Here is a 12,474-nt window from a genome sequence, read left to right as displayed (position 1 = left end):
TTCCAAGTTTCAAAAAAAAAAACATTTGAAAATGCACGCGATTTACCTTGTGTGTCAAAATTAGCTAATTTTGTGTTGGCAGCAAGTCTATCAACCACTGGATGCCTTTTGCAATAAGGTAACAACAGCAGCCCTTAAAATAATCCCAAACCCACAAATATATTTTACAATGTTATAACATGTTATAACGTGTTTGTACAACCTTTTGAAATGGCATTTCCCCCCTTTTTCTGGCAGATGTGATTTATCATTAAATTAAAAGGTTAATCATAAATTAATTTAAAAAAAATAAAAATAATTAATTAATAGCTTGTCTTTTTATTTAAAATAAAAACACTCCTCAGTACCAGGTGAATGACTTTCAGGTCTTGAATCCCATTCCTTACTCCCCAGAGTTGCCCATCACCTGGCTAAACCCTCTCTTTTCCCTTTGCAAATTATGCCTATGTTTAGGAGGGGATAAGGAAGACATGTACAACAACAGCAGTGGAACAGCTGCCTTGGCCCAGGAAACAGATCTGAGGTCACAGCAATAGAATGAGCATTAATAAGGCCTAAGCAAACGGTGTTATCTGGAGTTCCAGCTGCAGCGAAAGGTGTAAGTACCTGGCACATACTCAAAACAAACCCTCAACAGCTTCTATGCCATGTGTGTAATGGTCCGTAAACAGCTCTAAAAGAGAGGAGGAGCAAAGCACTATTTACCTCACCAAGAGGCACAGAAAAGTTAACTCACGGGAAAGGGATTTGATAGGGGAACTGAAGTAGTTAGAAGCAGCCTTATCAGAAAAACAGATGGGGGAAGAAAACCAGCAATTTATTTTTATTTATTTTTTGCACTGAACAAGTGAGACAATACCTTTATTGTGGTCAATTAAGGTTTAAATGTTAGATAAAAGCCTTTAGAGAACACTTACTTAGATATTCTATAGAAGAAAGAGGCAAGTAAATCAATACACATCATCAGTTCTTCCCTTTTCATCATCTCCTCATTCAAAAGCTCGTTCCCAGCATTTTATACCTTAATTTGTTGTGCACAATGTACTTTACAGACTAAAGTCCAAACAGCCCAACTCCACAAAAAGTGGGGTCTCATTCCAGATCAGGGCCACTGTCTTTTGCAAATGTCCTCCCAAGCTAATTCCCCAGAAGGTGCTGTTTACTGCAAATAGCTTATTCAGGAGCAAATAGAAATTGAGGAGGGGGGGTTATTGGCAGTAAAAGAGTCAAGCCAGGAAAGCATTACCCCCCCCCACTTCCTGCACACCATTTTCCTGATATAAAAACAAAACAAAGCCAGTGCTAAGCACAATTTTAAAAATGTGTGATAAACACTAGCATGCATTTTGCCTCCTAATATAAACAAAAAATGACAGATTGCTCATCAGAAGAGCATATACCCTAAATTCTGGTGGAGGGAGACAAAGAGTAGGAAAGAGACTGAAAATAGTAATAAGGGAAGAGTAGAAATGGAATGATGGTGGGGACATAGGAGCAGCATAAGATTATGAGGTGTGGAAAAAGGTTTTTCTTCCTCTCTTTTAATGCTAGAAGTCAGGTCCATCCAGTGAAGCTGAAAATGGGAAGATATGAGACAGACAAAAGAAAGTATTTATTCAAAGAGCACTTAGTTAAAACTATGGCATTTGAACTCACTAGATACAGTGATGGCCACCCTTTTGGACAGCTTTACAATTTAGATAAATTCATGGAGGAGAAGCATACTACTCATTAAGCCTATGTACTTCATTTTGTGCTGGAGGCAACATGCCTTTGAATACTTTGAATGCTTGGAATCACAAATGAGGACAGAGAGAGTTCAATTGTACAAGTTTGGGAATTCTAAAAGATAGTTTATCTATTAGTCCTTGCAAATGAAAACATGTCAGTCAGTAATTTTAGTAAATTCTGGCTTACTAGTGTCTCTCCTTGTCTTTAAAGAAAAACTAAAGAGGAGTAACTGGACATACAACTGTCAGTAAAGTTGCATACTATTTTAGCATGAAAAATCCACAGGTAAATGCTTCCTAAATAATTGACGGTGATAGTATAACTGCTAATTCAAACTACAGGTACTTAGTACCCATTGAACACCCCTTATTCCAGGAATGAGTCCCAGACACACTCAGCAGGGGAGATGTGGATATATTTCACTCTTTCTGGTTCCCTCCAAATATGCAAATAAGCAAGGTTCCTATCCCACATGACTTGTACCTGAAGGGCATTATTTGTTTATTTGTGTGAAAATATGTTTACCCTTCCAGTCCTCAAAAGCTCAAGGTACCTAACAGATTCACACAATAAAAACATCAGATAATAATAACCAAGAAACAAAAGCAGCAATATAAAACATTGTCCCAGAAACACTACAAGAAACAATAAAAGCCCATCAGGAACCATGCAAAGCCAAAAAATTCCAGGACTACCAAAAAAAATTAAAACACCCACACCGTAGGAAAATCGCCTCCAAGTCCCAAGACAGATTTTCCATATGAAGACTCAGCTAAGGTGGCCAGTTATGCATTGTCAAAAACAAGAATTTGCATCACCACAAGACAAACCGAAAAAGGACATCAATTTGCATAAAATGTTAATGTGGAAATTTTATGTATAGATGCAAATTTAGAACCAATGGCTTTAATTTAAATAAAAACAAAATACATCTCACCATAGCAGGGATGACACCAGGTCCCTTATAAGCCTGCTCAGTCTGCTCTGTAGATGCTGCTAACTTCTGATGAGCAAATTCAAGGCTCCTGCTCTCGCCTGTTGTGGTTCCTTATCCTTGGACCATGCATGGACACCTTCAAACAGGAGGCTGTCCTCTGTAAAGTCGAGCATATGGCTACCCTGGACAAAGACCTTGTGATCCTTAGCATAATGAAATCTAAAGCAGAAAGTACTATTTTGTATGGTTGCGTGGTGTGCCCTCTTAATTTTGATACTTCTCTGCAAGCAACTAATACAGTATAAGCGTTTCGGACAGGGATTGCCTAGACCTGTACATAACTGCCTAAACCAGCACAGGATGCACTTGTCTCGCTATGAATAAAGTGCAGGCTGTGGAGAAGCACTGCTACCTGCACATATAAGAATAATTACAAAAAAAACACATACAAGACTATTCATCACCCGGCGAGTTCAGTCTGGAAAAAAACCAACCCAGAAATGTAACTATATGAATCGTGCAGCTTTTAAAAATGCACTCTCATTCTAATAGCAAACTCAGCAGGTGAATGTCAAGTGCCGACAAGACTGTAGTCAAAATGGAGCCCGTGAAAAACAAGAAGCGTTCTAACAGGAATCTGAAGGCTTGCAGGAGTACAAGGAAAAACCTGGGCAAAAAAACCCACCAGCTCGCTTAATGAAGACAGTATTGCTCAGTGGTTGCAAAAGGATTAGTTTCTTGTTGGGGGTGGGGTAGAAAACTGAGGGCAGGGGAGAGAGGTGGAATGGAGTGGAATATCCTGGAAAAGAGCATGGCTGGCTGGCAGGCATCTTGAACAGGAGCACTCCACCCTACATTTTGTTGCGCTTGACAAAAATCCCACTGTTTCATTGCTTGGCTTGCTGTTTCCACTGGATCCTCTCAATATGCAAGTCCTTGGCACAGCAGAAGGGCATCCTTTTATCAGCAGTCCTTCCTCACCAATATCACCCCATTCCTCCCCAGACCGAGTACAAGATAACGCTGTAATGCATTCATCTGGATAGTTCATTCAAGCATCCCTCTAGGGAAGAGACAGAGCTGACAGAGCTTACATTGCTCATGGGGCAGCAAATACACAGTTGTGTTGTCATCAGCATACTGATGATACTCAACCCTATGCTTAGCCTTGAAATCCCTGAGCAGCTGTATTTATATGTTGAACAACATGAGGGACATTGCATTTCAAGTCTCTTGGGAGTGACGCATAACCATCCATCATCACCAATTAACTCCAATCTTGTATGACTCAAACCACTGATTGGCAGCTCTCATCACACCAGCAGTCTCTGAGATGCTATAGCAAGAATCCATGATCAACTCTGTAAAATATTGCTGTATGCTCCAGTACGACTAAGATGGCCATATCTTTCTTCAACATAAGGTTGTCAGTACATCTCTGCTACGTCAGAACAGAGATGGGTGGGACATGTCTCAGAATTCTCCTAAGGTACAAAGATTCCAAAGGTGGGAGTAAGGTGGGCTTCATATGGGAGGGATATTAGGAAATTTGCTATATGTCCAGCTTACCAGGGAGGAAGATGGGAGAAAAGGCATCCCTTAAGTTGCCACACCTAAAACTCAAATTCTACCTTGAAATATACATGTGACAGGTGGATTAAGATTAAAAGATAACTATGTTGTTGAAGATGCATAATATTTATTCTTTATTTGTTTGCTAAATTTGTATCCTGCCTTCCCATCTGATGCTGATCAAAGCAGTTAATGATAGTAAAATACAAAATAGCAATTAAAATATTAAAAGCAGGTAGGTAAAACATCAGTAAAGCCGATGAAAAAACAGCTAACTGAACATTTTGCAGTATTTACATTCAGCCATAAGAAGTAAGTTAATGAGGCCAAATACACCTCTGTCTGTTAGAAAAAGGTAATTCTAGAACTGGATAGTTAGCCTCCCTTGGCCAGGAGTTCCAGGGCTTGGGGGAAGTCACTGAGAAGGTCCTCTCTCAAGTATCACAAAAAGCACCTTAGATGTTGACAGGACAAAAAGAAGGATCTCTCCCAAAGAGCTTTAAAACCTAGGAGGGTCCATATAGGAGAACAGTGTCTTTTCAGATAATCTGGTCCCAATCCATGTAGGGCTTTCCAAGTCAAAACCAACACTTTGAATTCTGTCAAGAAGATGGGACAGGCAGCCAACAGACTGGCTGCAAAATTCTTAACCAGCAAAAGTTTCCAAACACCTCTCAAGGAGCACATTACGGTATCCAAACAATAATATGTCACTGTGGGTAGATCCAGTATCTGTAAAAGTGCAGCTGGCACACTAGTCTTAGCTGCACAAAAGCATTCCTGGGCACTGGCCACACCTGAGTTCGTGGCTCTGTGATTTCAAGAGACCCTTTTTAACTATTCTGCTAATGTGTTTTGTCTGCCTGTCTTTTCTTCCATGTGTGTCCATGTGCACATATAGTCTGTTCAAGGGCTCCCTAAAAGAAATAGGCTGTTATGAAATATGCCTGTAGCTTTCAGAATACCTGGTAACAAAGAACAGGTCTGCTGCAGGCTGTGACAGTATACAATAGACTCCAATGATTCTTCTCCCACGCTTGTTCCTGAGTACTATGTAATATCCTAGAAGTAACAAACCCATCACTTAACATTCCAGTCTTGCCTCCAATTTTCATTTTTCAGAAAGTTATTGAGATTCAGCAAGCTACATCTTTATAAGGTTGTCATCCTGCTGTGGTTCTGCTATAGCACATGTAGTCCTGTCAAGCTGTCTTTTAAAGTGAGCCTGGGTACCTTTTAGCATTTCGAACAGATGTGCCAATGAAAGTGTATTTCTATTATGGTACCTTGTCCTAACACACATGCACTAAGTTTCTGCTTTGGATGGAAAGTTCCTTCCACTTGCTGGCGCATGAAAAGTCCTGTCCCTCCCCTTTGCAAAGTGCTGCTTCCTCAGACTACCAGCCTTATTGATGTCGCTCATACACTGGATTTAAACCTCTATAGCAGAAGCAGCAGCTGCAACACATAGAACTGGCGTACAGTTCTGTTAATATAGAAATATATGCATGCCGCATTTTAGGTGTTCCCTAATCTAAGAGAGCTTAAATGGGAGGAAGGCCACGCTGATAGACACTCAGTGGGACTAGTATCAACTCATCTAAACAAAAGGTGCAGCAGCATCCAGCTGCTTTAGCTTCAGTTTGGCCAACACACATGTGTCTTCCAATAACTAGGATGGAAATGAGACAGATGTTGCAAGGGCAGATCATCATTCCAGGTGCAAATGGGCTGGAGCCAGATAGTCGTTAGGACCAATGCCTAAGCCAATGCCTCTCATTCCTGAATTCAATAAAGTTGTGGCCTAATTCGCCCAATTAACCTTATATTATGGTGTCTCGTGTCTTTATTTATCCTGGTGGGGGGTGGGAACTCGCCACCCCAATGGAAAAACCAGAAATGTCCCCTTCCTACTGTAGACTCCAGACCCTTCCTGTTGCAAGAATTCAGAGACAGTAAAGCTGTAGAAGAGCACCCTGTGCTTTAATCATTATGGGGCAGCTAGTTGTCCCCACACTTCTTGAAGTCCCAGAAGAGCTGCCAGAGGAAGCAAATGATTTGAATTTCTATCCTGCCTATCATCCCATTAACACCTGGATCCTTCTGGCAGCTGTGCCAAAACATTTCCTGCTGGGGTTTCCCCAGAACCCTGTTATCTTGCTTCACAGTCAATATTCTCTATAGAAAGTAATGATGGCCTGTGAGTCCACAGCCATAAACTGACAGCCCTTTGTACACAATACCCCTTCCCTCTCAAGGGAAAGTGAGGAACTGGCTGAGGTACAAATCAGTCTTCAAGGGAATACAAAGCAAAGGGGGAAACAAGGTCTGACGTGCTGCATTTTATTAGCTTCTGTTTCTTTCCTCTCTGACCAACAAAACATATTTCTCTCTTCCACCAAACCCACTACTTCCTCATTAAAACTTTTCCTCCAGGTTCACTTTTCTGCATGCTGTATTAGACATATCTCCCCTATTGCATCCTTACCGCACCTTTAACAAGCTCTCTGCTGTTCCTTGGCCATGTCTTTTAGGAACTAATTGTGCTGTGTGTAGAACCTGGCACACATCTGACACTACCTTATGCATCAACCAGCATGATTTAGATTTAGATTTAGATTTAGATAAATTTATTGACATTGTCCGTATATACACAGTATACACAACAACGAAAATCAAACACCCACCCAAAGACCGGGTTCACATATACATTTGCACGTATCTCCGACACTCTCATCCTATTTAGACATAATCTATAAAACATAACATAATCCAGAATATAGCATGACCTATTAAAGGCATAACATAACCTAAAACCTATCTCATTCCTTCCTACTCCCTGCTTACTAAACCTTGCAACTGGCCCTGAGATCATTATTTAGTGCAATCAGAGCTCTTGGATAGAAACTATTCAGAAGGCGTGTGGTTCGTGTTTTCATTGTCCTATATCTTCTGCCCGAAGGCAATAGTTCAAAGAAGTTGTGAGCAGGGTGGGTGGGATCTCTCAGAATATTATGTGACTTCTTCAAGATGCGAGACGTGAAGATCTCATCCAGGGTTGGTAGTCGGAGCCCAATAACATTCTGGGCAATTTTAATTGTTCTCTGTAAAGCTTTTTTATCCGTTTCAGAGCTGCTCCCATACCACTTAGGCTGCATTCTTAACCTTGGTTACTCAGAAGTTCCACTGAATTCAATGGAGCTTACTCCCAGGTTGGTGGGGTTAGGACTGCATCACACACCATTCTTCATTCTACACTTAAGGACAGAACTTCAGAACCCTGTTCTCTAGCTTCCCCTCAAAACATCTCAAAGTTTCTGAATCTCTTCCTTTCTGAAAGGCATATTCAGGAAATCATACATGAATAATATTCCTTATCCTTTCCACCTTTCTGAAGCCGTTCTAGATCCCAAGTCCTACACTCTCCAGACTACACTGAATTCTAAAGGTGAGGTAATTAGAAGTTACAGATAGGTAGCCGTGTTGGTCTGCCATAGTCAAAATAAAAAAATTCCTTCCAGTAGCACCTTAAAGACCAACTAAGTTAGTTCTTCAGATACACTTCATGTGTATCTGAAGAAGTGTGTATCTGAAGAAGTGTGCATGCACACGAAAGCTCATACCAAGAACTAACTTAGTTGGTCTTTAAGGTGCTACTGGAAGGAATTTTTTTATTGTAATTAGAAGTTGTTAGCTACATTTTTTTAGTTGCTTCAGGGACCTCAGAGTGGAGGTTTACCTACATAACAGTTCAGCTGAGAGAGAGAATGACTTGAATCAATACTACCGCATGGTCAAATATGGATATGAACATGGGCTTCCAGTATTCAGGCCCAACAGTCTATCTACTGCATGCACTGGGTATCATTCCTAGTAATCACTACCCCTGACTAAACGATAGGGAATAAACTAGGCAAAAAGCACACACCTCCAAATGAACAAAGGCCTTTCACCAGAACAAGATGTTAGTTAACAATTATAAGCCTTGATAGTATTCAAAGTAAGTTGTGGACCAATTTCCTCTCACCTTTCGACACAGAAAAACAAAAACTCACACAGAGAACACAGTCTCTACTGGGCAGATGGCTCTATAACCTCCCCCTGAACAGTCATCCTGGTCACAGCTGACACTTGAGCATCTAATACCAAGGCTGGGCCCAAGAGTGCTACCAAGTTCTTTCAAGAGGAGAGCAACTGCATCCAGGAGGCAATCCTAGCCTCCTGACAAATAGCAGAATCTCATTGGCCTCCCTAGAATCAGATGGCAAGGAGATAAAGAGCTGCATATCATCAGTCCACTGATGCACTCAAGAACAGTGTGCTGGATCAGGCCAATGTCTCATCTAGTCCAGCATCCTGTTCTCACAGCAGTCCACCAGAAGCCTCTGGGAAACCTACAAGCAGGATCTGAGCACAAGAGCACTCTCCTCTCCTGGGGTTTCCAGCAACTGGTATTCAGAACCACACTGCTTTTGACTGTGGAGGCAGAGCTTAGTAGTAGCCATTGATAGCCTTATGAAAAGCCACTCAATCCCAGATTATCTCTCTCAGACATTTCCTGTATATATTTAAGAGCACAGGAGAGATAACTGAACCCTGCAGGACCCCATAGATCAAAAGGATGAGCGTGAGTTCCCCAGCACCACTTTCTTGCAAGGAAGAACTGCAGCCTCACCCTAGCAAGGAAGCCCAGGAGGATACCATGGTCAAGGGGACTAAAAGCTGCTGAAAGTTCCAGGAGAAATCAAATTTTACCCCCCCCCCAAAAAAAAAAAATTCCTGCAGACATCCATGAATGTCTACCTCCATGTGAAGATCATCTACTTAGGACAGCCAATGCTGTTTCTGAACCAAAACCAGGCCTGAAATGGATCCAGATAATCATTTTAATGCAGGAATTTTATTACTCGGGTCCTTTACACAAAATAGGAGTGTTCAACTCTAGCTCTGACAGTTGGATTGAATCAAGTTGATTCCACTGCTCTGAACAGCTAAGATTGCATGTGTGTGTGTGTGTGTGTGTGTGTGTGTGTGTGTGTGTCTGCATATATATATAAACAGAGGACAAACTATTGCTAGGATGGAATAGAGCCCTCTCATAAAGACCCAATTAGCCAACCCCTCTCTGACAGTGTTTATAAGCCAATAATGGGTATGGCTTAAACACACATTAAGACAACCTCACTGATCCAAAAATAATGTCTGCATCCTCAGGTTGCACAAGCTAAAAAGAATTAACAATCACTGGATGAGCAGCAGCAGAAGGTACAGCATCTGACTGTTGATATGGAATCTAAACAGGAATAAATGTGAGCCAACGTGTCTTGCAAACTAGTCACAGCTGGCTACCAAGCCTTGTCAAATGCAGACTAGTGACTTGCCTAATGCCAATTCCCAAGTTTGTGGCTGAGGCAATATTTGAACTGGGAACTTCACAGCCCACATTCATACAAATCAATTCGATGAATTTTTTCCCTAAGAAGTAGGTCCCAAAGCATTTGGTAAGACTTACTACCTAATAAGAGTGCACATGATTGCCATCTCAGCCAGTCTCTGTATGAAAAATCTTTATTCCTTATAGCAGCCTGTATTTTATCCTGAAGTAAGAACCTCAAACATTCTCTATACAGCTAAGAGGAGGCAAGACAGTGAAATAAGCAAATGGCTTATCACAGTAGCATGGTTAAGCTCTGGTGTCTCATATCTTTCAGGCTGCCTTATATTTACAATGCTGCTCTTTATAGTATCTAGTGAGATGGAATATTTTCCCCATGGTACATTCAAAGAACCTACGTCACACACCCCAAGTGATTCACTACAGGTGTTGATGATAGTCAAGAGTTGAATTCAGTCCACTGCCCTCAGGACCTAGCTAGAACTCCAATCAAAAGGCTGAAGAAGATGAAGACCAGTTCCAGCCCGTGTACTGCTGTTCACACCAATATATCACAACAACCTATTGTGAATCTGTTATAGGTAAAAGGTAAAGGTAAAGGACCCCTGGATGGTTAAGTCCAGTCAAAGGCGACTATAGGGTTGCAGCTCTCATCTCGCTTTCAGGCCGAGGGAGCCAGCATTTGTCCACAGACAGCTTTCTGGGTCATGTGGCCAGCATGACTAAACCGCTTCTGGCGCAACGCAATACCATGATGGAAACCAGAGCACACGGAAATGCTGTTTACCTTCCCGCCACAGTGGTACTTATTTATCTACTTGCACTGGCGTGCTTTCGAAATGCTAGGTTGTGAATCTGTTATGGACACTTCCAGCTTAGGTAACTTCACCAGGTTGTTTACCAATACTGGGCTGTCTTAAGAGCACTGGGATGGGGTGGATGTCAAAGAACAGGTTCAATCCACAGCATCACCAGATAGCACTAGGAAAGACTCTGCCTGAAACCCTGGATAGATGCTAGTAAGTGTTAACAATCCTTGGCTAGATGGGCCAATGGTCTGATTTGTTATAAAGGCAATGTCCTGTGTTAGGAAGAGACAGCTCTTGGGGGACGGGTAGATGATTTGTAATTCTAGATCCCACGTACAAGAAAAGCACTGCATAGAAGAGAAAAACAATAGTGCGGAAGACATCCTGCCCATTCTCTCTCTCACAGGATTCTTCTTACTCCCCAGGCCATATCTGACCCTGATCTATATCAAGATGCCTCTAGCTGCTGCCTTTATAGACATCAGTCCATCACCCAGGGTCAAGGGTCAAAGCAATCTACCAAGCCGCAGACTCTGGAGCTGGCAGTTCCCTGGCCCTGAGCTCTGGCTGTTCTTGTTAAAGCAGAAGCCATGGACCTAAGGGGCAGTTGGAAACGGCATGCACCATCCCTGCTGGAAGCATCTGTTCCTTGTAGCAGACGGTGAGACTAAAATAATCCACAACCTCACCATCTCCGTCCGCCTGCATAGGGTTCCTTGAAAGTCAGGCAGCCACCAAGTTAGCAGGAGCCAAGCAATAAAGAGAAGGTGACCTGACTTACTTTCTAACTTTAGGGAGAAAGGGAATACAGATTTAGGAGACACCCCAGGAGCCTGGCATTTCCGCCCGCTTCCCTGTTTCATGCTGAATGCTGCACACATGCACCACATACACACAGAGAGTGGGGTGGGGAACAATATCACAGGGTTGGGAGGCTACCAGAGCTTAGAAAGCTGAGTGGGGTGGGGGGCTCCCCATGTTTTTATACCTCCATCCTAGCCTAGTCTGAGCAGATGCAGCCCTCCCAGTGCTAAGCAAGATGCCCACCTAGGGGAGAACAGGAGTTACTGCTTGCAATGCAAGATGGAAATATACCTAGCAGAGGGGAGAGCAACATATTAAAAACAGATACTGGAGAGCAATGAGGGTAGAGAGGATTGATCCAAGGCTGCCTTGGGATGAATGAATGAGACCCAGCAAGATGAGGAAATCATTGCACCTCGCTGCTCTTCTTTCTCCCAGCCCGTTTGCAAGCATCTTAAATTAAGAGTCTCCAGCCCAGAACTCTTCCCGGCACACCAGACGCTGTCCCCACATATACAGCGATGGGGCGCCTGCCCCTCACCGTGTTCAATGCAGAGGATGGGATGGCGGGGCGGGGGGGGGGTTGCCGGGGTGCCCGTCCGCCTTCGAGCCCTAGAAGCCGAGAATGGCAAACGGATTCTGCCGCGGGGAATCCTTCGCCAGCCCCGCGCCGAGGCAGCGGGGTTTGCCAGCCACACACTCACCTGTATCTCCTCAGAGATCCCTGCTGGCAGCTAGCGAAGAGTTAACGCTGCCAGCTGTGCCTGGCATCGCTGGCTGCCAAGTATCCTGCCCAGGCACCTCGACGGCACATCCCAGTCCGCCGCTGCCCGGAGGGGCCAGGAGGGGGGGCCAGGTAAGGGGGGTGGGAAGGAGGAAGGGTGGCTGGTGGGGGCGCAGCCGGGAGCCAGCCTCAGGGCATGGTGGTCCCCTAGACGCCGCTCTGGCATTGAACCAGCATGGAGGAGGAGGGAGGGAGGGAGGGAGGGAGAGACAGAGAGCAAGAGGAGGAGGAGGGAGGGACGGAGGGAGGGAGGGAGGAGGCACCGAGCAGCTCCCAGGAGGGCTCCGAAGTGGGAGGAGGCGGGGATGGGGTGGAGGGACACCCGCTGCCCACTCCCTTTTCTGGGCAGACCCGCGAGGGAGGGAGGAGGGCGCCTGCTGCAATTACGGATCCCACATGGCGACCACCGCTCAGCAGCCGCCCAGTCAGCTCGCCTCAGGCT

The 12,474-nt window shown here is 43.8% G+C and overlaps 1 protein-coding gene across 1 annotated transcript in view; it reads right to left on the bottom strand.

The window, feature by feature from the left end:
* Positions 1-12,184, bottom strand: part of CACNA1A (calcium voltage-gated channel subunit alpha1 A) — a 265,156-nt gene extending 252,972 nt beyond the window's left edge. Inside the window, exon 1 of the mRNA XM_083489607.1 lies at positions 11,953-12,184. The gene's annotated coding sequence lies outside the window, so the exon portion shown is untranslated. The remainder of the gene's footprint in view (positions 1-11,952) is intronic.
* Positions 12,185-12,474: the final 290 nt, after the last annotated feature.

This window comes from Podarcis liolepis (genome assembly GCF_965112155.1).
Source record: "Podarcis liolepis genome assembly, chromosome: 2".
NCBI classification, from domain to species: Eukaryota; Metazoa; Chordata; class Lepidosauria; order Squamata; family Lacertidae; genus Podarcis; species Podarcis liolepis.
This window is presented reverse-complemented; position numbering and strand designations above follow the sequence as displayed.